The sequence below is a fragment of the Vanessa cardui genome, chromosome 8 (genome assembly GCF_905220365.1).
Source record: "Vanessa cardui chromosome 8, ilVanCard2.1, whole genome shotgun sequence".
In the NCBI taxonomy this organism is placed as follows: domain Eukaryota; kingdom Metazoa; phylum Arthropoda; class Insecta; order Lepidoptera; family Nymphalidae; genus Vanessa; species Vanessa cardui.
The window spans coordinates 12,286,580-12,314,243 of record NC_061130.1 but is presented as its reverse complement, the minus strand read 5'-3'; the positions used below and the strand labels follow the sequence as shown (position 1 = coordinate 12,314,243).

At 32.5% G+C, this 27,664-nt stretch overlaps 1 protein-coding gene across 1 annotated transcript in view; it reads right to left on the bottom strand.

Annotated features, from left to right (window-relative positions):
- Nucleotides 1-19,654, bottom strand: part of LOC124531989 — a 60,815-nt gene extending 41,161 nt beyond the window's left edge. Inside the window, exon 1 of the mRNA XM_047106595.1 lies at nt 19,584-19,654. The gene's annotated coding sequence lies outside the window, so the exon portion shown is untranslated. The remainder of the gene's footprint in view (nt 1-19,583) is intronic.
- Nucleotides 19,655-27,664: the final 8,010 nt, after the last annotated feature.

Here is a 27,664-nt window from a genome sequence, read left to right as displayed (position 1 = left end):
TCGCTACCTGAGAGCATTGAAATGTAATAGAAGTACCGTTTCAACATATAAAAACCAAAACTGATAAAAAATAATAAACTTGTTGAAATATCTTTACCAAGAAAATATAATACATCCATTATTTCATATAAAATTAATTGTAAGTTCATAATAATATACCGTAAGTGAATGGCCGATTTTAGTCACGCTGAAAGTAATATTGCACAAGTATAAGCACAAAAATAGGCGCATTATTGGATACAACTCAGTTGTGTTTCAAATAAAAGGGCGAATGAGCCAGCGTAACTACAGACACAAGGGACATAACATCTAAGTTCCCAATGATGGTGGAATAGTGGTGTTGTAAGGATTGGTTAATATTTCTTGCAGTGCCATTGTCTATTTGCAGTGGTGACCACTTGCCATCAGGTGACCCATTCACACTTTCACCTTCCTTTATTATTAAAAAATCTCAGTTATTCCACTCACATTGACAAAATACTTTATAAACGGTTTTATATGCTTGACACACCGGTAAAATCCAGACGCTCGGCATCTTGTGAGAATTTTTGTCACAAAACCTAATAACTATTTATTGGTTTGACCCAGCGGTTGGAGCTTAGGAGTTTGAGACCCAGCCCCTACATCGATAAGGTTACAACACATATAGTATATATACATATGCAATTATTTTATACATACTATATTTATTTTCTCAAAATAAATAATAGTTTTATTTAATTTGAGAAACCGAACATTTTTTTGAAAGAAAGTTGTAATAATATCTTCCTAATCAATATATAACTTTAAAGATTTTTTTCCCGTATGTGTATGTGACAGTTAAATAAACAAATTTGTCTTTATACTGAAAGCCAATTGGTCGCCTATTACGTCATCCGCTGTCACCGACCAATGATCGTTTAGATTTAAGCGTAATTAGCTAATCTGACATTGGTATACGTTTCAAAAATTGTATAAAAAACAGCTGCGTTTTCACTACGAATTATCGAATGAAATCTTTAAATTATAAAATTTAGTTTTACAAGTTGACACCTGGTCCTCAAACTGGGAACTGTCTCAGAGGCCAGTGTCCTCATAAATCATTCTGTTTTATAATATAGATAATTTCAAAATACCATGACATTAGTGAAATAATTTCATAAAATACTTCGTTACCAAACGTTAATAAGGTCTTAACTGACATTCAGTTGCAACATGTTATTCTAAAGGCGTAATTCCTTTTCTTATCTGTTCTTAGGTCAGGTTTATTTAACATCTAAAAATAATAAGTACAGACAAGCAAATTCCGTCTTAGTTTCAAAACTTTTAAGGTTGAAATTGGATAGTAACGATAATCTTACAAGCAACGTAAAGAAGTTTCTCCCTTCTAAGATTGTACACACTTACCTCTCTTTAATCTAATTTATTTTGTATGGCATTTAAAGATTGAGTTCTGTTATATAAAAAAGATTGAAATTGCATTAATTGTTATAATGAAGAAAAGAGATCTGGTGTAGAAAATTATGAAAATGTATGTACCAAAATCTATTTAAGTTGACCCAACAATCATTGGGTTCAAATCTTCTATACTAAATAAATATATTTGAGTGTTGGCTTTTGGTATATTAATAATATCTCCATTGATTTATTATACTTAATATATGAAAGGTCGCCCGCTTCGTACAAAATTTTATCAAATTCGATCAAGTGGTAAAGACTCGAAAGAGCACTATTGCATTTTTATATTAAAATAGGTTTATTAAATAATACGTAGCAGAAATGTAATGTAAAATTGACGATTTATTATCGAATAATAATAATAAAATAATGGATTTATTAAAAAGTAATTGTCATTTCATTATTATCACCACGCTCATTAATTATAATTTTAAATTACTTTGACAGTTACAAATTAGAATCATGACAAAACTATTTGAACTGTGTCTGAAGATTCATTGATCTTTAAGTCTGTTTTAATCCAAAGCTGAAATCACTTCGTCCGCGATTTCAATAGACTCTTCACAGATTCAATCCAATCCCAATAGCTTTAGCTTCATTTGTGGCAATAAAGCGCTGTAGAAAACATGAATTTAACTAAACTAGACGTTCAGTTTAATCTTCTTAGAGTCTATAAAAATAGTATGGACTAAACTTATATAACAATTTACTGTGTGGTAAGATTACTTTCTATAACAGACTTTAAATAAATATACTTTATCTTACTAGCAGCTGAAAGCAGCTTTAAGCTTCTTAATGTCAAGCGAATGTTTTATTTCTCGTATAATTAATTAATTACACAATTTCAAAGTATAAACTTATTGGAACTCACGTCATTGCATTGCTTCGGAACCTAATTTATATTACAGAGTTTCCTTAGTGTTACTTTAAAAATATTTTTTGTTCAAAACATGAATGACTAGTTATCGCCCGCTATTTTCTTTGCATTTTAAGGCTGATCGTCAGGTGCTAGGCAAAAGCAGTACCTTATTATGTCCTATACTGAAATCCTAATTGATTTTGGCCATAACAGCCCTTTGATGCCAAATATGCAGGACGTAATATAGTGTATATTTGTGTGTGCAAACACAACAAACGTTAGGTTGCTGGTCAAGGGAACAAGGTCTAAAAATTACCAACTCCTCTACAACTTTACAAATTAAAGTTGTTGCTAAGAATTTATCGACATGGAAGTAAATGCTTTGAACCCAGGACGTGATGTGATCGCATAAATTAGCTACTAAGTCAACGGGGCAGTCAATGGAAATTAACCTTGGGAATGAAACGATCGCCTCCTGGCTATTTCATCTCATATACAAATAAAAAAAAAAAATAAAAAAAACCCGCTGAGTTTCTTTCGCCGGTTCTTCTTAGGTCAGGGTATTTTCTTTTCTGAACCGGTGGTAGTGTTTCAATTGACCATCAATAAGAAAGTGTAATGCTTCTATATTGAATAAAGTTATTTGAGTTTGAGTTTAAGTTTGAATTAGATGGAATGAGCACAATTTCGAGGGAATTGCAAAACATCGAAGAATTACTACAGCATGCGTGAAAAATTAAAATCGAAAAACGACAGTACAAAAGTTTACTAATTCAGAAAATAAAGATAAGTAATTAATGCTATAACTTTAAATAGCTTACACACTAATCAACGTCTCAGAATTGTGTTCACATTCCCAGAAGGCGTACAGAAGAATTCCAGTGTTTTACCTTCGTGAGATATTGTCATTTCTTGTCGACGTCTCGGGGCGGAAATGAAACGAACATACACAGTTACGCGTTCCTCGAGATGCTGCAAACGACGTAATATAAAAGCAATCGCGTCGCTCACGTCTTCTCATTAAGGACAGATTGATTCATTAAATATTCTACGAAATATGAAATGTCTTGATTTCTGTATAGAAAATAAAAAATAGATATAATGTTAACAAATGAAATTTATGTAAATATACTTATTATACTTATCACGTTGTGAGAAGGTTTATTTTTTAATAATTCAACGAGTACAATTATCATGTATGAAGACATTTGTAGGTCAATTACCTCGAATTTCAAATATTTATGCAATATTTTGAATCCAAGAAAATACTAAGTTATTTTCTTGAAGTTGCATTTTTTTTCATTTATAATGGGAAGGTTGGCAAGAAGACGGAACATTTACTATCATGATATATGATTGTCAAACTAAACACTACCACGGCTTAGGAAAAGAAAATATCCTGACCTGAGAAGAACCGGTGAAAAGGTTGTCAAATTTTGATTATTTAAAAATATTCAAAATAAAAAAGAAAGGAAGCTAGAATTATATTCGTTCAGTTACTATTCGAACCGGATCACTTCACTCAATACAAAGTATTGCTATTCGATATCTATAAAATGTCTATATAAATCAGTCACTAGCCTTATCCGATTTAATAAGGGTCAGCGATTTGAGTGAGCTGCATGAAAAAGGGATTTCGCGGACGGCCGCCTACCTGTTTGAGACCAACCCTCCTTGAAAGTCCTGCGCTGGTGGTATGATTCTCAATCACTATACAAGTGGTTGGAGCTCTTACGTGGTCAATCAATCGATATGGGTTAAAATGGCGGCCCTGTATTGTACTTTCCTAGGACCTCGAAATTCTTTAACCTTATCATAGAATTTGTGGATTTATTGATTATATTTATTACATCTATATACCTACTACTTCTATAAACTAATATTGTAAATACCTACGGTACGCCGTCTGGTGATACGTTTTCACGGCCATGGAGTCCCAAGGATGAACTTACTTTACTTTTTATAGGTAATAACTACTATCAACCACTGAAACACGAACGAAACCGCGTGTGTCAACAAGCTATTTTAATGTAAATGCTGCCTTACTTCGATGTTTTGATGTATTATCGATTTTGACAACGTTCCAAGTTTTAAAATGATTCGCCGTTAAGAAATTTCTAGCAACAGGAGATGAAATAAATTAAAACGTTGACATATTATTGTGCATTTTTCTTTATTAATATATGTCTGTTCATAGTATTTTAATAGTGTGGGGTCAGGACTGACCCGGCATGAAAGTCTCGGGTCATGTAATAAATCATGATATTGAAATCTCACTTTTTTATGTCATTATGTACTTCGTACATAATTATTTAAGCAGCGCTTCCTTGTAACCATCAATTTATATAAGTCACAGCATTTTGAATAACATCTACATATTTATTTTGAATGGGCTTGATCTGTACTCTTTATAAACTTCATATTATTACTCATTTATGAAGGCGGGAAAGGTTCGCCGAAGGAGTTAATTATGAGTAAAATATATTTATGAGAATTTCTTAATTGCTTTGGTAAATGGACAAAATGCATTGAACATGTCATATAATAATAATTTAAAAATTGCAGAGTAATAATTATTGCCAAAAATTATATCAAATCAAATAAAATCAAATTAAACTTCATTCAATTTTACAAGCACTTTTGAATCGTCGTTTAACAATTAAGTGAAGCTACCACCGGTTCGGAAAGTAGATTCTACCGAGAAGAACCGGCAAGAAACTCATTTTCAATATTTAAAAAATACAAAGTCATGTTATTTCATACAATTATTTAAATTAATATATCCTGCCTGGAAGTCAACAGGTATTAATTCCGCGCTTTTTTATCATCTACAAAATCTTGTATCGAATAATATGCCTTTTTTACCAATGTATTTTTTTATAAACTATTTGAATTTAAGAATCGGCAAAGTTAAAAATGATTAAATATTATGAGTTACATCATTAATCGTAAATAAAAACCACCAACAGTACAATACAAATAACACTAGTATATTGTATATTCAAGTCTAGATTCCTTGGTAATGGTTTCAAGTTATTTGATTGTAAAATTCACTAGCAGCTCAAAACAGGAAGTTGCCAATGTTACATTCGCGTTCTTGGAAAAAGAAGATATGCCGTTCCTATTTCCTGTATCTTCGGTCGTATAGGATTGATTTCCTATCAAATTATGGAGTAAGAGAATAAAGAGTGCATGCAATAGGCACTGAAGTTGAATTTCTATCAGGACAAATGTAAATATAAAACGTAAAAAGGAATGTAATTATCAATTTTTGTCTCTATTGGAAAATCCAATTGCAGAGAAGGGTTCGTGGGTTAATTCATGCACTGTTTCGATTAAGCCAGGCCATTTTTTGTAGTGAATTCACATATAAGTATAAATAAACCGACTTCGTAAATTAAAAGCGAGATTAGAAAATAAAATGAGATTGGACGGAGTGAACTTACGATATATGTGACCTGGAAAATGGATCAAAGCAACCATACTTTGGTCCGCAACGATAACAGAACCTAAAGAGATCTCTGATAGATATTTTCTTATACATCTACTGGATGAAAACGAAGAGGATTATTAGATTTATAGAGATGTATTAAATTCAATTTAAGATTGTTTTTTCAAGTTGGCTTTTATAGTTCTATGCGATAAAATATTAGCTTACAATTTCCAATTCTTGACAATGTCGCCGACTATTGTTCAACAATTTATCAACTTTTATGTTAAACACTAAAATTGTTGTCTTAAATTTTCGCGATTATTACACATTTAAATAAAACTAGTTATAACGGATTTTAATCGCGTATATTAATTATTTTGGACATCCCGACGTTTCGAGCACTTTACAGCGTTCGTGGTCACGGGTAGACTCGACCGACCGACGGGTACCCGTGACAGAGAAAATCCGTTATAACTAGTTTTATTTAAACACTAAAATTATTTCCGCCAATACGATAACAACACAAAAATAATTTCTCCAAAGTATTATATGTTCAACATGGAGAGAAATGAGCTGAAATAAAAAACCTGCCACACTTTCCGAACTAATAAAGAAGTTGATTCCTTAAGTGAGATTCCTTTACGAAGATCTTATTCTGAGACTAAGTTCTGTTTTCCAATAGGTAAGGTGCAAAAATACTATTACTAATATGATTATCATATTATTGTTAAAATAATCTACATTCAATATCCCTTTTCTAATATATAATTCGACTTCACACATACATATATTCAAGGTTTTATCTCGAAGATTTTCCCTCGCCAAAAAGCATAGATGATATTATATTTTTAGAAGATCGAAAAGAATTCATTCGCGTATCATTCGCTACATTTTCTTATAGTTCTTGAATTACTTTTACTAATATCTGAATGGCCATTGGTGGATGGTAACTGATTATGCAATAAACAAAGATTCATATTTAGTCATATTAGTATGCGACGGCGGAGTCTAAAAAATGTTTGCAACTTTTGTTTTATCTGAATTCAATTATTCGAAAAACAGTGACATGACAAGTGAGATTTACGGTACTAGACGAAATAACCCTCAAATGAGGGAAAACTCAATAACAGCCTGTAATTTTTCCACTGGTGGTTTAAGGCCTCCTCTCCCTTTGAGGGAAAGGTTTGGAATATATTCCTCCATTCTGTTCCAATGCGGGTTGGTGGAAAACAAATGTGGCAGAATTTCTATAAAATTAGACACATTCACGTTTCCTCACTATGTTTTCCTACACTGCTGGGCACGAGATGAATTATAGACACAAATCAAGCACATGAGTAGCAGTGCTTGCCTGGGTTTGAACCCGCAATCATCGGTTGATATGTACGCATTCTAATCACTGAGCCATCTCGGCTATATAGGAAGAGGTATCTCAAGATGTTTAATAAAAGCCTTACAAGACTTTCAATATCCACTACCTCACTCTATCACGAATTTATCATACCTCTAAAGCATAAAATCTAAACTACAATTGGAACTACTAAAATATATATTTAAACATGAAACGATAAAATTACCTCTAAATGTATTTATAAATCAGGGAATAGTTGTTACAATGTTTTAGTAAATCTAGTAAAGTTTAACGAAAACATTTATACAAAAGCAACGGAAACAAATAATTTGCTTAAACTACGTACTCTTATTCCTTATTTTGTTACATGATTACTTATTCAATATGTATGCCTTTAACATTTCTAGTAAGCCAAGGCGAAATACAGGCACAAGATATAATATAATCCATTAGATTTCAAAGTAGTGCGTTTATGACGTCAACTCTGGAGTTTTGAGCAAACTACCTATAGTTTGCTCAAAACTCCAGAATCTTAATATTATAAACTTGTATCTTGTTACAATATATATCTAAAATACTTTGTATACTATGATTATTTTGAAATTGTAAGCCACCATACTGTGTATTGTATGTAAATCTTATAATCTGTTTAGGGTGAATTCAAAAATTTAAGCTTACTAAAATGATTCTGGTGGCCTAAATTCCTAGAGCTCAAAGATCTACGTAATTTTAGTAATGCCAAGATTATTTCACTATGCTTCACAGAAACTTATTAAAAACCAACATTCTTTATTGCTAGACGTCAAGTTCCAGATACTCGCAATATAATTTGCTAGACAGAATTTCTGGAGTAGTTCACTTTTGCAAGGAACTATTCGCAGATTACATTAAAGTTCCTCACGATTTTGAGGTTGAATTCTTTTTTTGCATCTGGATTTGTATACGATGAGTATGGCCAACATATGTACATTTAAACATATTAATTTGTGCATATACTTTTATAAATAGGGATTGCTTTCTTTTAAAATACTATTTTACTTATTATTATATGGATGAGTAGTGAAAACGTGTAAACCTTAACTTTGACGTTGGATTCAAATCCAAAAAGAACTACTGATTTTTTATGTTCTTAATATGTGTGAAGGAGAACTTAATCTACATTCTGCCACATGTGTATCCGCAAAACTGAATTAAAGCAGCGTTAGAATTAAGTTTTAAGCATCTCAAAGGAGGAGAGACCTTCGCTCAGTAGTGGGATATGAAGCGTAAGCTTTAATTTTCTATTTAGATTGTAGTAATATTGGATAAACTAAGTGTATTTACAGCAAAATGCTATAAACCGTTATGTCTGTTTGAGCGATTTCAGCTTGTGTTAAGGAAGATTAGACACTTCGGATTTAATACATATATTTTTTTTTTTCAAATAACAAAAATATGTTTATTATTGTATGTAGTAAATTGATATTATAAAAAAAATAGATCCCGCTGAGTTTCTTTCGCCGGTTCTTCTCAGGTCTGAGGTATTCATATTCCGAACCTGTGGTAGATTTTCGACTATTAATAAAAAAGTGTAAATACTGCCATTTTGAATACAGGTTTTTGACTTTGACTTTGATAATAGTGCTAGAGTTTTTAAAAATCTGTCACTTCATATTCGTAATCCGATGGAACGGCAAATCACAGAAATGGTAAACTATGATTATTTCCCAATTCAATACTCCAGTTTGTAACTGATAATTTCTCGACAGAAAAGAATACAATAAATTTGTACCGGCTTAAATCGGGGCTACAACCTAGGTTAAATGGATCTAAAAAGGTAATGTAACAATCACAAAAAACAGTTCTCAAGGTTGGTGGCGATGTAATGAAAGGCTAAATTTCTCACGGCACCAATTAGCAGTGGCGACCAAACCAACAGGTGGCATTTGCTTGTCCATCAACGTATGTTCCAAAAAAAGATACATAATCATGTAGGTACATAATTCATACAGCTGTCTAACTTAGCCATGTAATGTTTAATATTTTGCTAACCATACATAAGCATTGTCGCATAATGCCTTCGCGGTCATACTACAGCGAACCTTTTATAGGATGTTAGGCAATTCAGAACGGTCTGCCTTTCCACCAATTGTTTTAAAATTATCGCCCAAATAAAATAATTGAAGATTAAAAGTTGAGGACTACGGAGGAGTCTGACAAAAATGAATATTGGTTTTCTATTTATTTCTGTTATGCACTTGCATTCATTATACGAAAATTAGTTTTTTCGAAGACAAAATTAAACAACAACAGCCTTTAAATTCCCACTGATGGGCTAAAGCCCTCCTCTCCGTTTGAGGAGGTTTGGAACATATTCCACCACGTTGTTCCAATGCGAGTTGGTGGAATACACATGTGTCATAATTTCTATGAAATTTGTCACATGCAGGTTTCCTCACGATGTTTTCCTTCTAAGACAAATTAAGCACATGAAACAGCGGTGCTTGCCTGGGTTTGAAACCGCAATCATCGGTTAAGATGCACGCGTTCGAACCACTGGGCCATCTCTGCTCGACTCTTTATCCAAATTAAATTATTATAAATTAAAACTGCTTTACTTTTCTCGTGGTAATTTAGTTTGGTAAGGTAACGTAAATGCTAAAACCAATAATATGGCTTCATTGTTGAATCGAAATGAATGTTGAAATTGTATCAATTATAAAAATTACATTACGTACTGAGATTATTTCACTTCTCTATTTACCTCCAGTAACAGTTACCAGGAAATAAACCTACCAAACTAGTAGATTCCTTTTTAAATTTAATGTAAGCTAACTGTTGTACCTTCGTACGTCCATAGCTACACAAAACTATTTTGATTTTCGAATTCGCGGACAGTAATATTCTGAAAATTGATATAGGTATTTTACGTCAAAGTAAACTACATGGGGCTAACTGTGAAAATTATTTTATTGAACAAACTTAATACGTCATTTAAGATTATATCCAATTACAATATATCAAGTCCCAATGTAGATCTAACCAAAATACGTTAACAAAGATTTTTGTGTATTATGTATATGTTACAGTCATAGTGATTAAATAGCTATTATACATAATGACTGGTCATTATATATAATGGCCAAATTCACTAGACAAAGTAATAAATTAATCACTTTGTCTGGACATTATTCATAATAACGTGTCAAAGTTAGTCAAAGTAAAAAATACGGTCTAGCCGACTTGTTACCCCTCCCTCTCTTCATCTTCAACTTTACGCAAAGAATCAGTTCACTGTCTGCAAAGAAACGTTTTTTACAATAGATACCGTTCCTCAACATGAAGTTGCCATCAGGGAATGTGCAAAAAAAGAGTCACATTTTGTTGGCCAAAGATTTCAGCATTGCAACTGTACTAGAGAATGCGTTTCAAATTGGTGAAAATGTAAAAAGTCAAACCTCATGTGTAACTCAAAATGTCACAAGAGCCTTAATTGTAAGAATAAATAATAATTATGACCTGGTTAATTAATGTCAGTTCGTTTTAAAAACTTTATTATTTTTGTCTTTATTGGGTGTTGATCCCTGGGTTTTTATTTTTTTGTTTTATAGCCAGTGAGCTTTAAATTTACTTTATAAATTAAAGTAAAATAATTTTATAAAAATGTTAATTGACGTGAAATTACTATCTTATGTTATTTTATTTTTTTAAATAATCTTTATGATTAGTTAAGGCAAATTGAAATATAATTTTATAATTTTAAACGCATACCTACGTGTTTTATTACATTATCTAAGTCATCGAAGATATTATATATAAAAGCTAGTTAATGTGATTAATTTTGTGTCCATTATCACTTTAACCAAACTGAGTAGATATTATGCATAATGGCTAGCCATTATACATAATATCCAGATTTATTACTTTGGCTGTAACATATATATTATGTTATCATTATATTCATGTATTTGTCCATGTGTACGTGTTTTCAAATATTTTATTCCTAGATGACGACACGATTCTGACCGAAACATAACTTTTTTTACTATTTTACACTGTTATAGTATAAAATAGTAAAAAGTTATGTTTCAACGGTGGTAGGGCTTTGTACAAGCCTGAATGTAGATACCACATGCTTGTCAATTATTCTACCAACAAAGCAATACTTAGTATTTTGTACATCGGTTTTGAGAGTGAGTGAGCCAGTGTAACTATAGGCACAAGGGACGTAACAACTATAGAAACTCATTCAAAGTTAAGTTAAGGACGATATAGGGAGAGGTTAATATTTCGTACTGCGACAACATCTGTAGGCGATGGTGACCACTTACCATGTGGTGCACCATTTGATCGTCTGCCTACCTATGTATATAAAAAAGAAGTACAAGCATGTTTCCTAAAGGATACGATTATTATACTAAGTGGTTGCTATTTTACAATATATAAAAAGTGAAGTTTTGGCTAATACTTGTAGTTACACTGCTAAAAATACCGTCGTGAGCTGCTAATAGTTTCGCCTAGTCTCATCTGTTACTATTTAGGGAAACACTTTCCGTTTCCGAGGAAATCAATATTCCCAAACGTGTAGGTTTACTTGAATAACGCTTTTCCAAATGATATTTCTCTAGATTCAGAATTAGATACAGATAATGGAGACTTGAATTAATAAAAAAACATGTATCATGGTTAAATATAGATAAATTGGGAAAAATTCTACTGGTAATCTTGGAAGTAAAACTTCTCGCCTTTGATTTACGCACTCTCCTCAAAGATAATATCGTTTGAGGATTGAATTATTGATATGTTGGTATTAGGTGCTCACTCTAATTTACTTGTTAGCCAAGCCAAGCATAGGACCAAGTGCTAATTGAAGATTTCGGAGGTTTTTTTTTTTATGAAAACGATTCTATTGATAAATAAAAAGGGTATTTTTTTATTGGTAATTTATTTATCTCGTGTTAATTCTTTTCTCATCTATATTTTATACATTGATGAAATTTGAGAGAAATTTTAATTGTCTTAATAACAAAATATACTAATATTATAAAAAGGAAACTCTGTTATATTCGAGTTATCCCATCTATTCAGGATAAATATTGGTAGAATATTGAATAAATGTGACGTTTATATTCTAAACTACTCATGCTCTGTCACAAACATTAATGTACGCAATTTATGTCTCAGAAAATATACATATTAAAACACATTGAAATATAATATAAAATGTAGTAGTTTTTGTAAAGACCCGGGATTAGAGAAAGAAGTCGTCTAATAATGTTGCTAATATAGATACCTTATACAAATAAAAGGCTTAAATACTTTTATGTATCATGGTAAACGTGTGTATGACGCAGGGAGCGCTGACCTCATTTGGATAAGGGTTTTAATTATTTGCTCCATGTTTTAATATCCCGAGATTGAAATTGCAGACACAAACAAATATTATTTATTATTAATTAACATTATACATCGTAACACGTTTCTAAAACAAATATTAACGATTCATTAGCTTGGTAAAACAATCGTTTTTGTTTCCTGAAATAACTCGATCTGATTCGATGTATAAATATTATAAATAATCGAGTTATTGAGAAATAAAATAAATGCAATTAATGTTAAACGTCAATACCGTCAATCCATCAACCCGTCATTGGAGCAGCGTGGTGGAAATTGCTCCAATCATTCTCCTCAACGGGAAAGGAAGACTTAGCCCAGCAGTGAGAAATTTACAGGCTGTTGATATCGTGTCAATAGTGTAATGGTGTATCGGCCGCCTAGTGGTGAAAAAAGTCGCAGGGTCCACCCTTTGGGATATTGTACACACAAGTGACAAGCTTAAAAACAGAGGTAAATGTGATTATTAGTAATTCCTTCATTTGGAGCATTTGTATCTTTATACAGTAATGTTTTTGTGATAAATTAAATTCTATTTTATACTTTAACGTAAAATACATGCGACCTCACAGGGATAGTAGAATAAAAATAAAGTATCAATACGATCTAGACATCTTCCAGTATCATTGAACATGCATAAAAGACATACGTGTTAAATTTATGATTATTCCTTATGCTTTTTTTATATGCCCAAAAAACTGGGCACACAGCATGCAATGATATAATATGCCTTGTTATAATATTCTCATTGAAGCGTGTAAAAACTTTGATGTTCGCCGCCTCAGCGGCATATTCTATTTCTATGTCCATATAAATGTAAATTATGCCGCCATGAGGGTTGTTCCAATCTCAAACGTGGCATTTTGTTTTTTTTTACCTTTTGAAGATTTTTCTTCCGTACAACAGTTTCGCATTTTAACGTATCCCGTTTAAAAACAATAACCAAATGCAAGGAATTTAATTTACTGTGTAAATTTTATTTATTCAATTCTTTATACATAAAATGAATTAATTCATTTTATTTGTAAAAAAATGAATACAAAAATGTAAAAGTCATACAATAACGTGGGTCTTTTTATATAATATTATTTAATTACTATCGCTAACGGCGCAGCTTCGCCCGCGGGAGGTTTTACCGTGTATTTATTTACAGAACGATTGGGTTGTTTCATTGATAATGTTCATTTTCTTGGTTTGATAAATAGAATATTGCTTTGAATTGGTCGAGCACGAAAGTTGAAAACAGAGGGGACGCAGCGTACCTTTAAAACAAAAGGTGGCATAACATTGATAAACAAATTAAAAATATTAATTAAAAGTAAAAATAAGTTTGTTCAAAGATGTTGCTCAGTTACGAGTAAAATTCTTTAAACATTTTTTTTGTACACAAACAACAAACAAGGGAACATTGTTATTTTTCTTGTGCTTGCAATTATACTGGCTCACACATCGACGGCTATGCTAATGATTACTGTTTGTCTGTAGAATATTTGGTACATCTCGGGAAGTAAATAGGCCTTATAGTGCCAAAATTAACGCAATACATGATTATATCTATAACGCTATGTTAATGCGTCAATTATACTGAAGGGACTTTATACTGGTCGAGAGACGTTACATTCAAGAGTTACCTTAAACAAAAGATAACATTCTAGAACATCTCATTGAGTATAAAAAAAGAAATGAAAATATTATTTTATACGAGACGGAATGAACTAAAACATAAGAAAAGTAATTTACTAAAAATACTTTATAAATTACTAACAACTAGCCCCGGCTACGCACAGATTTAACTTAAAAAATAATGGAAATAATTCGATATAAATTATATTATATACGTCCTACAACAACAACAAAAGTCTGTAAATTTCCCGCTGTTGGGCTAAGACTTCATCTCCCTTTAAGGAGTAGGTTTGGAACATATTTTAATGATTTTACATTTCCAATTCCACGCTGTTCCAATACGGGATGGCGGAATACACAATTGGCAGAATTTCTAGGAAATTTTAAATATGTAGGTTTTCCTTCACCGCCGAGCACGAGATGAATTATAAACATAAATTAAGCTCATGAATAGTGGTGCTTGCCGGGGTTTGAAATACACGCGTTCTAACTACTGGGCCATCTCAATGTTTAATTCCTACCAGTATTTTGTTTACAAAACGTCTTTATACAAACTTTACTTCTCCATAATATATTAATAAGTACATATTTTAATTAAAGTTTTCTTTAGAATAGAAGGGCCTAACGGAACACGTGATTAGGAACGATACACGCGTTGACACATTGGCCCCGTCTCATATCAGGGAAACAATGTCAAAGGCCGGAGTCGCAGCGGAAGCGAAAAAACGATGCAAATATTCGTCTCAAATTAAAGATTATATCTTTGTACCGCATGCAGTAGCACTTGAACGAGTAGAAAAACATGTATCAGCCTCCATCGAGTGCTGTAACAAAGTATAATCAGGCCACGTTCACAAAATTTCATATTGATCGGTTAAGTAGTTTAGACGTTAAAGCGTAACAAATATGCAAACTCCCTTTCGCATTTGTAATATCAGCTGGGATGCCCTGTCTTATTGCATCCACTACTGACAGGAGATTTGTTCATTTTTCGCCCAGAGAATAGGAATTGCGATTCAACTTGGAAATGCCGCTTGCATTCTTGCCACCATTTCACGCGTTCATGATTTAAACACAAGCTATTTTTAATTTTGATTCGTATACACTTTAAGTCTTTAAAGTAAATAAACGTACTAAAATATTCATAAATAATATTTAACTAATGTCCCTTGATATGTAAATACAACTCAACTCGTTCAGACTCTGTACCGTAATTATACGGAATCTTCCAACGTGGCAGTATAACAATATAACGGTAATATAAAAAATAAAAAAAACTAGTAAACACAATCCACTTAATTGGTACGCTTTACCATCTAACATCTATAGTCAGTGTTGTTGTGTTCCGGTTTGAAGGGTGAGTCAGCCAGTGTAACTACAGACACAGGGAACATTACATCTTATTTTCCAAGGTCACTGAATCATTCCACCAAAAAGAGCAAGACGTTCAGTAGTTAAAGTTTTTTACAAAAGTAGACATATAGTAAGCATTATATACATTCATACTTACTTATGAATCCCGTACGAAAATCACCGAACTTACTCCAGACTCATTTATTATTTACTAGTTTCCGCTCGCGGCATCGTGTGCAGGTGTGTGTGCGTGTGTCTGCGTGTGTGTGAAGGGAAAGAATTTTATTACAAATAAGAGACTGCTTCTAAATCTTTCTCGGTCCCAAATTTCATTCAAATATGTTCAAGCGTTCTGTCGTGATGGAGTAACAGACGTTTATTCACTCAATTTTTTTATTACAATATTGAGTATCTATGCAATAATAATTTATGTAAACTAAGCTTCTATTAATATGCACATTAATAAATGTAAAATGGTCTGCGCGATTTTATTATGGAATCGAATACTTAGCCCGGTAAGGATGAATTGTCTACGCGAAAGCGGTAACTTGGTTTTGTTAGTTTAAAATCACTACGCCTAATAAATTATCAAGATAAGATATTTCATTTTATCATTAGTACCTCTAAGGAAACCATAAATTCCAAAGACCATAATGATTATTTACTTAAGCAATCAACCGACGCCTTGTAAATGAAACGTCTTATCATAAACGCCTACTCGGGATATTACCTCGAGATTCCCCCACAAAACTTAAGTGCCACTTAAATTATGATAACATTTTATATAATTTGGCAGCCAATCTGCGACAAATTTCATTCTATTTTTAAATTTACTTGAGATAGACACGTAGGCTATCGAATATAAGTGTTAATGGCCACCATCGTTTAACACCATTGATAGGCTAGTATTTGAAGTTATATAACCCATCCCGTAAGAACTAAGAAGATCTTAAAGCCTCTTTTATTTAGACTGGACTTGTATATATTTTTGTGTGAGGTGCACACTAAAGTATAAAGTAAAGTTTAAAGAAAAGATTAGTTATTTGTGTCCGTAATACACGAGCTCTTCCATCCTTCAACCGGAATACGACAATACTATTTATTACTTGTCTGCCCTAATGAACTAAAAGTCCCTTCCACTAAGTAAAAATGTTGTGAAATTTTAAAACGTTGTGAACAAATACATTTAAAAATAGTTTGAATATCTATGTATTCCGTTTAATACGAATTGAAATTCACAAATTATTAAAAATACTAAGTACCTACTGTAGTTGGCGGTAGAATATCTGATGAGTGGGTGGTACCTACCCAGACTGGCTTGCACAAAGTCCTACTACCAAGTAAATGTATGGTGATGTAAAAATAAAATTAAAATGGGACCCCACGGGAAGCACTACCTTTCAAACAAAAAAAATATCAAAATCGGTCCACCCAGTCAAAAGTTATGAGGTAACAAACATAAAAAAAAAATACAGACGAATTGATAACCTCCTCCTTTTTGAAGTCGGTTGAAAATGATTTATATCTCTTACAACGCTATTTTTTAACCGACTTCAAAAAAAGGAGGAGGTTCTCAATTCGTCGGGGCCTTTTTTTTTTTTTTTTTTATTTTTTATGTATGTTACCGAATTACTCGAAGATGGCTGGGCCGATTTTGACAATTCTTTTTTTGTTTGAAAGGGCATGTTTTACAGGTGGTCCCATTGTCAGGAGATCAGGATCTGATGATGGGATCCTGGAGAAATCGAGGGAACTCCTCAAATTTTATAGGCACACCTATAGTGATTTCGGTTTTATTCAAAGTGCCTTGGTTATATGCTCACGAAAAGTGACATTTGATGAAGTGGAACTGATGATGAAGACCACAACTAGTAATCAGAACCTATTAGTAAGTAACTATTTTACGGGCTTAGTTCTATTTCTTTAAGATAGTCGTCAAGCAATTGATGTTAGTAAACATGCCTATGATGAAGTCTAGCTGATGGTGGACTACCAGGAGAACTCCTCAATGATTAACGGCATTAAAGTGAATGACAAACACTACCAATTGTAATTATAAATAACAAAACAACACTGAAAAGCCGTAAATAAATTTTTATAAATAAAAAAAAAAACCGCCTTCAAAAATTAACTAAAAAGAAAAAAATAATCAGTTACATCCATATCCAATTTACGATTTTTTAATCACCTTTTGAAGGCGGTGCCAACAAAGTAAATAAATTCCTATATTGAAATCATTTAATTTGTATCGATAGTAAGGTTTGTCTAATGGTGTCATCTATACAATAAATAGATTTAGTTTTTGTATGTATGTATTATGTACCTATATGCATATATAGCAATGTTGGCACCGACTTTGAGAGGTGATTAAAAAATCGTAAATTGGATATGGATGTAACTGATTATTTTTTTCTTTTTAGTTAATTTTTGAAGGCGGTTTTTTTTTATTTATAAAAATTTATTAAAAACGGTGGTGACCACTTACCATCAAATGGTCCACATCACCCTACCTACATCATAATCTTGTATTACAAACATAATATTGTATTTGACGATAATGTATAACCTAAGCAAACGTATACGGCGTCGTGTCGTAATTATCATGCGTATCAATCTATCGAGACGTTTAACTTGATGTCTTTACCGACTTGTAATTTAATTAAACACGACTTCGAACGGAGGCTTAAACGCGAATATTAGGTAAGAGTCTAGGTGTTATTTCAGTGGTAATTAATTTGTGTTCATATAATTTATCTCTTTTTTAGCCGAAAAATGAATCAATACTATAGTGAAATTTTGACAAAAATGTATAAAGCCTCGTTCATCTAATATGCATGAGAAGAAGGATTACGTGATGAGAGATGATGACAGAATATTTGAAGGCTTTAATATTATGAGATATCGTATTTTCCAAAAATTTTTATTTACGATCATAATCACCATCATCATAAAATGAGTTTTTCCCAAATAAATAAGAATAATCACTTAAATTTTTTAACTGTCAATACGCTCACGGTTATCCAGATGTAAGTGTAACTTAGCAACTTAAATATTTGTTAAAATACTGTAACCTGCTTATGCAAACCATAAATAAGCGTAAGAAATTTTTGCGTTATATTATAAAACCTCTTTTACTCGTTTGGTAAATAATACATATGAATGTATTAAACAATGTTGTAAACTACAAGATAATATTTTAAGAACATCTGAACATTTGAATCATAGAATACGTTTAAAATTATGAATAGTTAAATAAAATCGCTAATCTGATAATCGAATTCTGCCGATATACATTTACGTAGAAAGCATAATACAAAATGGGGAGTTAGTGAAGCAACTGTACTTAGGTAGCGATAATAGCCTCAGGCACGAAGTTCGCCCTATCTATCGAACGACTCTCTTCCGAAGCATCCATTTTAGCTAAATAAAATCTAGGTCACAGGAAATTTCGACCTTACCGACATGCACATAATATACCTACATATTCGTACCGAGGTATCCTTAAGGGCTGCCGTAGCTACGCCTAAATTGAAAATTCAAATCGGAGAGTCTTGCATTCAATTTCGATAACGTAACATGATATAGCAAATCCCAAATGATCTCATAAGACTATGTATACGAGTATAACATTGAAATTTTTGATGAATCTTAAATATTACTTCGCTTTTACTTAATAATTTGTTTATTAATAATCTCAATACGATGATTTATACAAAAATGAAATTTATCTTGAAAGCTCGGAGCACCTATTTAAATTGAAATTAAAGTTCATTTTAAAAGATGTACTAATAAAATATTTATTCTAAATTGATACAGTTAAATATTAGTCGTAATATTTAAAGAGTTTATTAGATTTTAGTTTTTCGTGCGTTGATCATGCGCAATGAGAAAGCGCGCAAAAAACCAATCACACTTAACTTTTATAAAGTTTTACGAAAAAAAATAATTAAATCTGTAATATCGAAAAATGGAATCGCAAAAATATAATATTTATATTTTATAGAATTATAAAAATGTAGTCAAATACAAATATAAATTAAAGCTAATAAAGTAAATATAACATCCTAAAACAAGTTATCTATTACCGAAACCTGTTGTATATTCAAATTTTAGACGGCGCAAAATGACTGTCATGTATCATTGGAAGAGGGTACCTGTAGCGTCTATCTTTTTTACACTCGCGGCAGGGGTAGATAACACCGAGCGAGCGGTTCGCTTACGATCCGTCGAAGTACTGAAGTCTGAAACACCCCGCCCGCCTCGCATCGACCCGCGGCGCTCCGGGCGTAGTGAAATTGTCTAAAATACTGTAAAGACTGCTTGGTTATCGTCGCAACTAAACTATAACGAGATGTTCACAGATTTGATTCCCGCGTAACGCTTATTATTTTATCTTTCAGTTTTTTTTTTACATCCGTAGCAAAAGTGAAGTTGAATGTAAATTCGATCACGCTGACACGACGAAAAGATATATTAATCGAAACGTAGCGGTTTTTTTTTCTTACTTAGTAATTGTTTACAATTTTGAATATATAATAAATACATAAACAGGTGGCGATCATTTGATTTATTTTAAGTGTAAAAAAGTATAATTATTATGGTGTCTAAAGTGATTTGAATAAATTGAAAGTGTGGTCTTACCCGTTGGATCAAATGTTGTAACGCAAGTTTTATCAAAATCTACCTAGATATGTGTTTTAGTGGTATCCGAGTTTTAAGTGTTAGTACTATTTTTTGTTTATCATTTTATCTATTAAATTGAAAATATAAAAGTATAGCATATAGTGCTGGGCTAAGCCAATGTCTCCCTTGAAGAAGTTTTAAACCTTGGAGCAGTGTGGTTTAAACTCTTGTACATTGCATAATTTTACTGAAATTAGACACATGCAGGTTTTCACACGATGTTCACACGATTGATTTCCTTTAATGCTAAACTCGAGATGAATTATGAAAACAAATTGAAAATTTACTGAATTTTGAACTTGCAAGGCGTTGAACTTACAATCATCGTTAAGATGCACGCGTTTAAACCACCAAACCAACTGGGCCCCTACATCTAATAGAACAGAAAATATTAAAGGATAGTGTAGAAAAATCTCTTTGAATAGAAACTTCGTCTTCGTATTGTTACGAAACGCAAACTTAAAGCAGTCCTCGACCAGTATTTTTGTGACATAATAATATTACTCTGAGACTATTTTAAATTCGCATTAATATTATGCATTTTGTTATTTATACATATGTACCTATTTAGTTACTATCTTTATGTATGAGATGGGACAGTGGTTAGAACGCGTGCATCTTAACCGATGATTACGGGTTCAAACCCAGACAAGCACCACTATATATATATATATATATGTGCTTAATTTGTGTTTATAATTCATCTCGAGCTCGGTGGTGAAGGAAAACATAGTGAGGAAACTTGCATGTGTCTAATTTCAAAATTCTGCCACACGTGCATTCCAACAACCCGCATTGGAAGAGCGTGATGGAATATGTTCCAAACCCTCTCCTTAATGGAAGAGGAGGCCTTATCCCAGCTGTGGGAAATTTTCAGGCTGTTCTGTACTTGCTTTTTCTTTACTTTTATGTATGATACTGGTGATAAGAAATGTTATGTGAAAAAATTAAAACGCATATATGCATAAGAACAAACAATATTTCTAATGAACTCAACTCTAAAAAAATAATATCTAGCTAATATATCAGCTACCAGTTTTTGCCAGCGGCTTTGCTCATTTTATGGGTTGGCCGTAGGTGTTAGGCACAAAAAATATGGCTTATAGAACACTTTATATTATAAAATTCAAAGTTATTACGACTATATCAAACAATAAAAGTTACTATATAAATCGCATACTTTGACTACTAACTAGTAGTATATAAAAAACTCGTTGTCACAGGCAACTTTGCTCGTGTTTTTAATGTTGGTCATCAAGTATAACATATAAAAAAGGCTGATGGCTTAAAACAAAATGTCATCAAATTCGGTTCAGTAATTTGGTCGTGAAAGAAAAGCACAGTTTGTCAAGTATAATTAGTTTCGCTTTAATAATATTAGTATAGTAAAATTAAAATAGTTAATAACATACAATAGATAAAAGCTCCAAAATTAACATATATAAACGCATGAGCTGACTTTGTGTTTATATTTGAACTCTTGGCAGTAAAGGAAAACATCGTAAGAAAACCTGTCTGAGTCGGATAATGTCTAATGTCAAATAATTATGTACTTACTTGGTATTAGGGATTTATACTAACCAACCCAATATCAGGTATTTTCCCGCCAAACAGCAGTACTCAGTATTGTGTTCAGGTTTGAAGGGTGAATGAGCCAGTATAAGGTTAGAAGCGCATTGGTTATGTAAGAAAAGATTAATATTTTCAGCATCATTGTCTGTAGGCGGTGTTGATCAGTTACCATCAAGTGACCCATCTGCTCATCTTTTTCTTCATGATATTCATAGATAGTCTATCTATGAATATCATGAAGAAAATTTAGTAACCATCGCGCCAGATTGAACTAAGTTTTAGATTGGTATTTTTTTTCCAATTGTAGTATACAAATATATAGGTTGTTACTTTACTTTGTAAAAAGTAAAAGTAAAGTAAAGTAACAGCCTGTACATTTCCCACTGCTGAGATAAGGTCTCCTCTTCCATTATGGAGAGGGCTTAGAACATATTCCACCACGCTGTTCCAATGCGGGTTGGTGGATTGCACATGGGGCAGAATTTCGATGAAATTAGACACATGCAGGTTTTCTCGCGATGTTTTCCTTCACCGCCGAGCACGAGATGAATTATAAACACAAATTAAGCACATATATATATATATTGGTGCTTGCCTGGGTTTGAACCCGCAATCAACGGTTAAGATGCACGCGTTCTAACCGCTGGGCCATCTCAGCTCAACTTTACTTTGCTTGCATTATTATTAGCAGCTATAGCGCACCTACAAATGTATTCCACTAGGTCTAGAATGACGCACGTAAAGTTACGTGGCCTTCGACATCATTCCATACCATAAATAGTGTTATAATTTTTCAAAATGTACTATTAGTAAAACTAGCGTGTCGATAATTTCTACCTTATATAATAATAAAATAAAAATCATAATTGCACTTCTGATATTTGCCATATATCACAATATATTGCAAACATCGGAAGTGCGATTTTCATTTAATAAAGATAAAAGTCTTTGTGTCACTATTTTATCTCTAATGCAATATTTTTATTACTCTTGCCAGCCCGCATTAATGAAATGAAAGAAGCAAACACATTATTATTACGTATAATTTATAATAAAATAAATGTACAGAATGTTTGGTATATCATATAGCAATAAATAAATGTATAACGAGGAGTAAGGCATCAGCTCGTTATCAGACATTATGATATCCAAAATATAAGGCTAGTCGTTTACGTTCGTAATATATTTCTTTCGAGATTCTTTTCAAAAATCCTTTTTTTCGTCGTCGTGTTCTACGTTTTACTGACGTCGCCAGTATGTACAATAAAAAGGTAAATAAATCCTAGTTAAACTTTTTGAAGCTTCGACATACAAAATATTATAATATATTTAAATATAAAAAGACAGACAAATACACGTCAACATAAACGGATCTTCGTAAAATATTATCGTTGAAACATGAGCGGAATATAAATTGGTAGATACTTGCTTAACAAAATTAAATTAACTAGTGGCTCATTGGTTGAAATTTAAAGGTCAATCGGTGGAATTTTCATACATAAAAAAATCAGATACTTCGAAAATGACAGCATCATTGGTTATATAATATAATATCACATACTGAGATTCTGGGTTCAAATCCTAGGTCGAGCCGATAACAAAATATTGAGGTTTATTGTTGACATATTTTGCGTATCAGCTAGAAGCCTGAAAGTGTGTAATGGACAGACAGAGTAAGAAAGCCTTCGTCAGTTTTCAAATTAATTCCTTTATCAAGTCTGAAATTCTTAGTACCTTTTGAATCTAAACATCAAATCATTGCGACGCAATATGTCATTTTTAATCGGTTAATCGAATTATCGCTCATACTGAGCACACTAAAATAGATCTTAAGGTGAAGAATCTTTCTTACCCTGACTGTACACCACCGTGCACGTAAAGCCGTTGGTCCAACGAACTGAAGCGAAGTCGAACTCACATCACATGACAGTCACATCGAAAGATGAGAGTAACGGAATAGGTAATGCTATGTTTGCGTCCACACTTGTGTACTAAATTGTACTCGGTAGTTGGCTGGTTTCCCTTGAGATGGGCCGCCGTAACTGAAATCGGTCAGGACTACATCACCAAACTATTTTGGGATATCTTTGCAAATGTTTCAACACAGTATTCCAAATAAAATACTCTGGTAGAATTATATATCTCTAACATCATACACAATGACGCTTATAAAAATAAACTATGTTGGTATTTGTAAAATGGAAGCTTTCAATTAACACGGTGAGTTAAAAACATGTTGGCGGTCGTCGGACCGCCGACCACGAATAAATTACTATTATTATTATATTTGACATGTAATATTAAATGAGGATGTAATTATAATATTTGAATCGTTGCTTTTCACGCATCAATTTGTTCTGCGCGATCTTTTTGCTACATTTTGGATAAAATGAATATCTAATTGATTGATGTCAGAACAGCTTATAACGCTTAGTATATGAAGATATCAATATTGAAATTAAACGTATGTCGCTGAATTCCTCCGAAACGTTATAATCGATTTTGATGATTTTTCCTGTGTATTTGAGTTCATTTTTGAATATTTTAAGTAGGTTTGCTAACTAGTTCGAGAAATAAAATAAAAAAATTTATTATACGATGTAAAATCATTTTGACTTTCTTAAAATTCCACGACTTTTGACCAACTACCATTAAAGTTGGTACAATGTTTTCGTGGCGTCCGCCGAAAGACGGAGAGGGTACCGCTGGTTTTTTAGTGGGTAAACCCGATGAACCTGGTCGCACTCGGCGTCCAGGTAACCGGGGAGTCCCACACAGCCCCCCACTTTCCATCACGTGGGGGAAGCAAGATGTGTTTTTCCAGCAAAAAAATATTGTATGACTGTAATATGTTTGACATGTTTTCATCTCCCGAGTATTGCTCGCACGATATATGTTATTAAAAAATTGTAATATTCCTTCAACAAGAATATGATTGTGTACTATATTTTTACATCATTGACATTAATAAATAATTAATCTTGAGTCCCATTGCAAAAGTTTTATACATAATTGAAGGATGATTATTGACTTAGTGGCTGCAGACCGCGAGATCGGTAGGGCCTATAAAAAGTTATTGTGGTCGATCAAAATGAAAATTGAGGAAGTGCACGGTCTGCCATAAAAATTTATTGTGTCCCTAATATTTCAAAACGAGGGCCTCTTTGGTATTTTAAGTCTCTATATTTTTCAGTTTAAGATGTGCGTTGAAGTCATTGAGTTAGAACTTCTTGGAGGGGCAGGTGTCTGTCACTTAGTCCATGAAACTTAGATCGGCCACCTGATTGGTAAAACAATTCTGAAATCAATCACAACATACCATGTTGACCCAGCACTAGAGAAATAAGTTTAATAAAAAAACGCTTTCTAAATAAAGTGGTATTTCAATGAATTTTAGGTAAACACAGTTCATCATATAGATTCTATTGAAACAGTAGTTAATGTTCATTAAATAAGTTAATACAATTAATTTATTTTTCTGTTTGCAAATCAACAAATAAATCTATTTAATTTCAATTACGCCTAGGTAGGCATGTATTATTACTATTAATTTTATCTATATATTTAATATTTGATTTGAAACACGACCTTTAACCTTACATTTACGATTTTCATGATTTAAGTACCATATAGTCATTGTTTGGTACTTAAATCATGTAAGATCACAGAATTAAATTTGACGAAAATTATACTGAAAGGGAAAATATTTCTGAAATATTTTTTGTATGTCCAGTAAATATATATTGGAAATAAACACGTACACGAGATTAAAGACAGTCTAATACTATACAACAGTGTAACGTAAGAGCTAGTTTTACAAAACTGACGTTTTAAGGAAACGTAATAAGTAATTGGAGCTTAAAACGTTTTCGTAAGCGAAGTGAACAAATGAAGTGTATTAGTGTCGAGAAAAGAGAAACGATCTCTGTTCGAATTTTAAAATAGAAAAAAAATTGGGAAATCCAGAAGCATTAGCATGCTCTTTTGTTTTATTGCAGGCCAATAAAGATGTACAGGATCACTGTAACAATGCGAAAGCGATCCCGTGACGCTCACTGAAGACATTTTTTTGGGCCAATAATTATGATATGAGTCATTAATATGTTATGTCACTTGTGCAATGACAACTGCTAAGCTAAGGCTCCTAGGGTTGCCGTTGATTGATTAGTTTTATGCCTGTATCGCCATGTATGAGCACCAGTATCAGTATAGAAGGCGGCTTCAAACAGGTGTGTGTCCTCATCTTCATATAAATTTAACCAAACATTTGTTTATTTTGTTGTCTAAATAATATATGTTAATATACAAAATCTTTCCGTCAAACCTTTTTAACAATCGACTTTGAATCCTTGGATTGTATATATCCAAAAAAATCCAATACAACTATAGAAAAAAAAATTTTTAAAGCATAAATGTCTATGTAAATAAATTGAAATACATAGCGAGGAAATATCCAGGTGAGATGATGGTGAGAAAATATAAGATAAGCTCCCATTTGTAGGACTGTAATTTTTACTTGGGTATCGTTACAGCCAAGGCACTACGTCTTAAGTAGAGCTAGCTACCCCATCAGCAATTTTATATTAGAAAGGACCCAGAAGCGAAGATCAAGTTTGGTGTCAGCAAAAATCTGAAATATATTTTAAGAGAACACTAATGAAGTAAATAAGATGACTGTAGTCTTGATTTGTGACTTCTAACAATGGAGGCCTCGGTTTATCCATCTTAGCAATTTAAATATTGATGTTGACAGAAACATTTGTGGTTACGAAGACATCGTCCGAATCCTCTTTGAAGAAATGATTCAATCACAATTAATTATTTACCGAGAGCCGAGATGGCCCAGTGGTTAGAACACGTGCATCTTAACCGATTATTTCGGGCAAATTTCAAACCCAGGCAAGCACCACTATATATATGTGCTTAATTTGTGTTTATAATTCATCTCGTGCTCGGTGGTGAAGGAAAACGTCGTGAGGAAACCTGCATGTGTCTAATTTCATTAAAATTCTGCCACATGTGTATTTCACCAACCCGCATTGGAACAGCATGATGGAATATGTTCCAAGCCCTCTCCTTAATGGGAGAGGAAGCCATTAGCCCAGCAGTGGGATATTTACAGGCTGTTACTTTACTTTACTTTAATTATTTACCTAAATTTCTAAGTAATATGATATTAGTAACAGGCTTTGTTTAATAATGTTCTAATCTATCCCTAAGTGCACAGATCATGTGGAAATCACTTGGAAGGCTGTTTTATAGACAGGATAAATATGTGCCCAACATGATGGGAACACCTGTTTTGTAATCGTTAAAATATCTCTCGCAACTCAAGAATTGCTACGAATATCTTAATTTGTTCTGAGAGAACCGAAACAGAATGAACGGCTAAGAATGCGAAAGTTACAACTCGCTACCTTGCCAACTTTGGTGCAAACTTTAAGGGTCGAATAACTCCGAAATTGAAGCATTACAAAATCAAGCTACAGCCGGAACTTTGCAACCCCAAACAGCTTTATCACCACAAAGTATCTTTGTATTAGATATTGCTCTTACTCGCTTAGTGTAACCGATACTGTACAGATAATTTGATATTGTTCGATGTTTTACGATAAGTTGTATAATTAAATTATTTTCTATAGTAACATGATTTAAAGAAATCGAATGTTAATGCTATAAAATGAATTCGTACTACAGTATTAAAACATACTTGCTTAAGAACTTTAATGTAAAGTATTTAGAAGTCTTAATACATGTGATAAGGCGTCCTAAATTTTTAACTCAACAGAATTAAGGTTTAATAGGAGCGCTGGCACTTTTCCAAGAGGGTAACGAATTTCACGAAGTTAGCGAGAGATTCAATACGAATTACCTGGTTTTCGTCTCGATTTGTGAGGTATTTCGAATCGATTTCAATTGCTAATTGGAATAACCTGATCGTATCACAATAGCGGTTATCATACCGACAATGGAACATTTA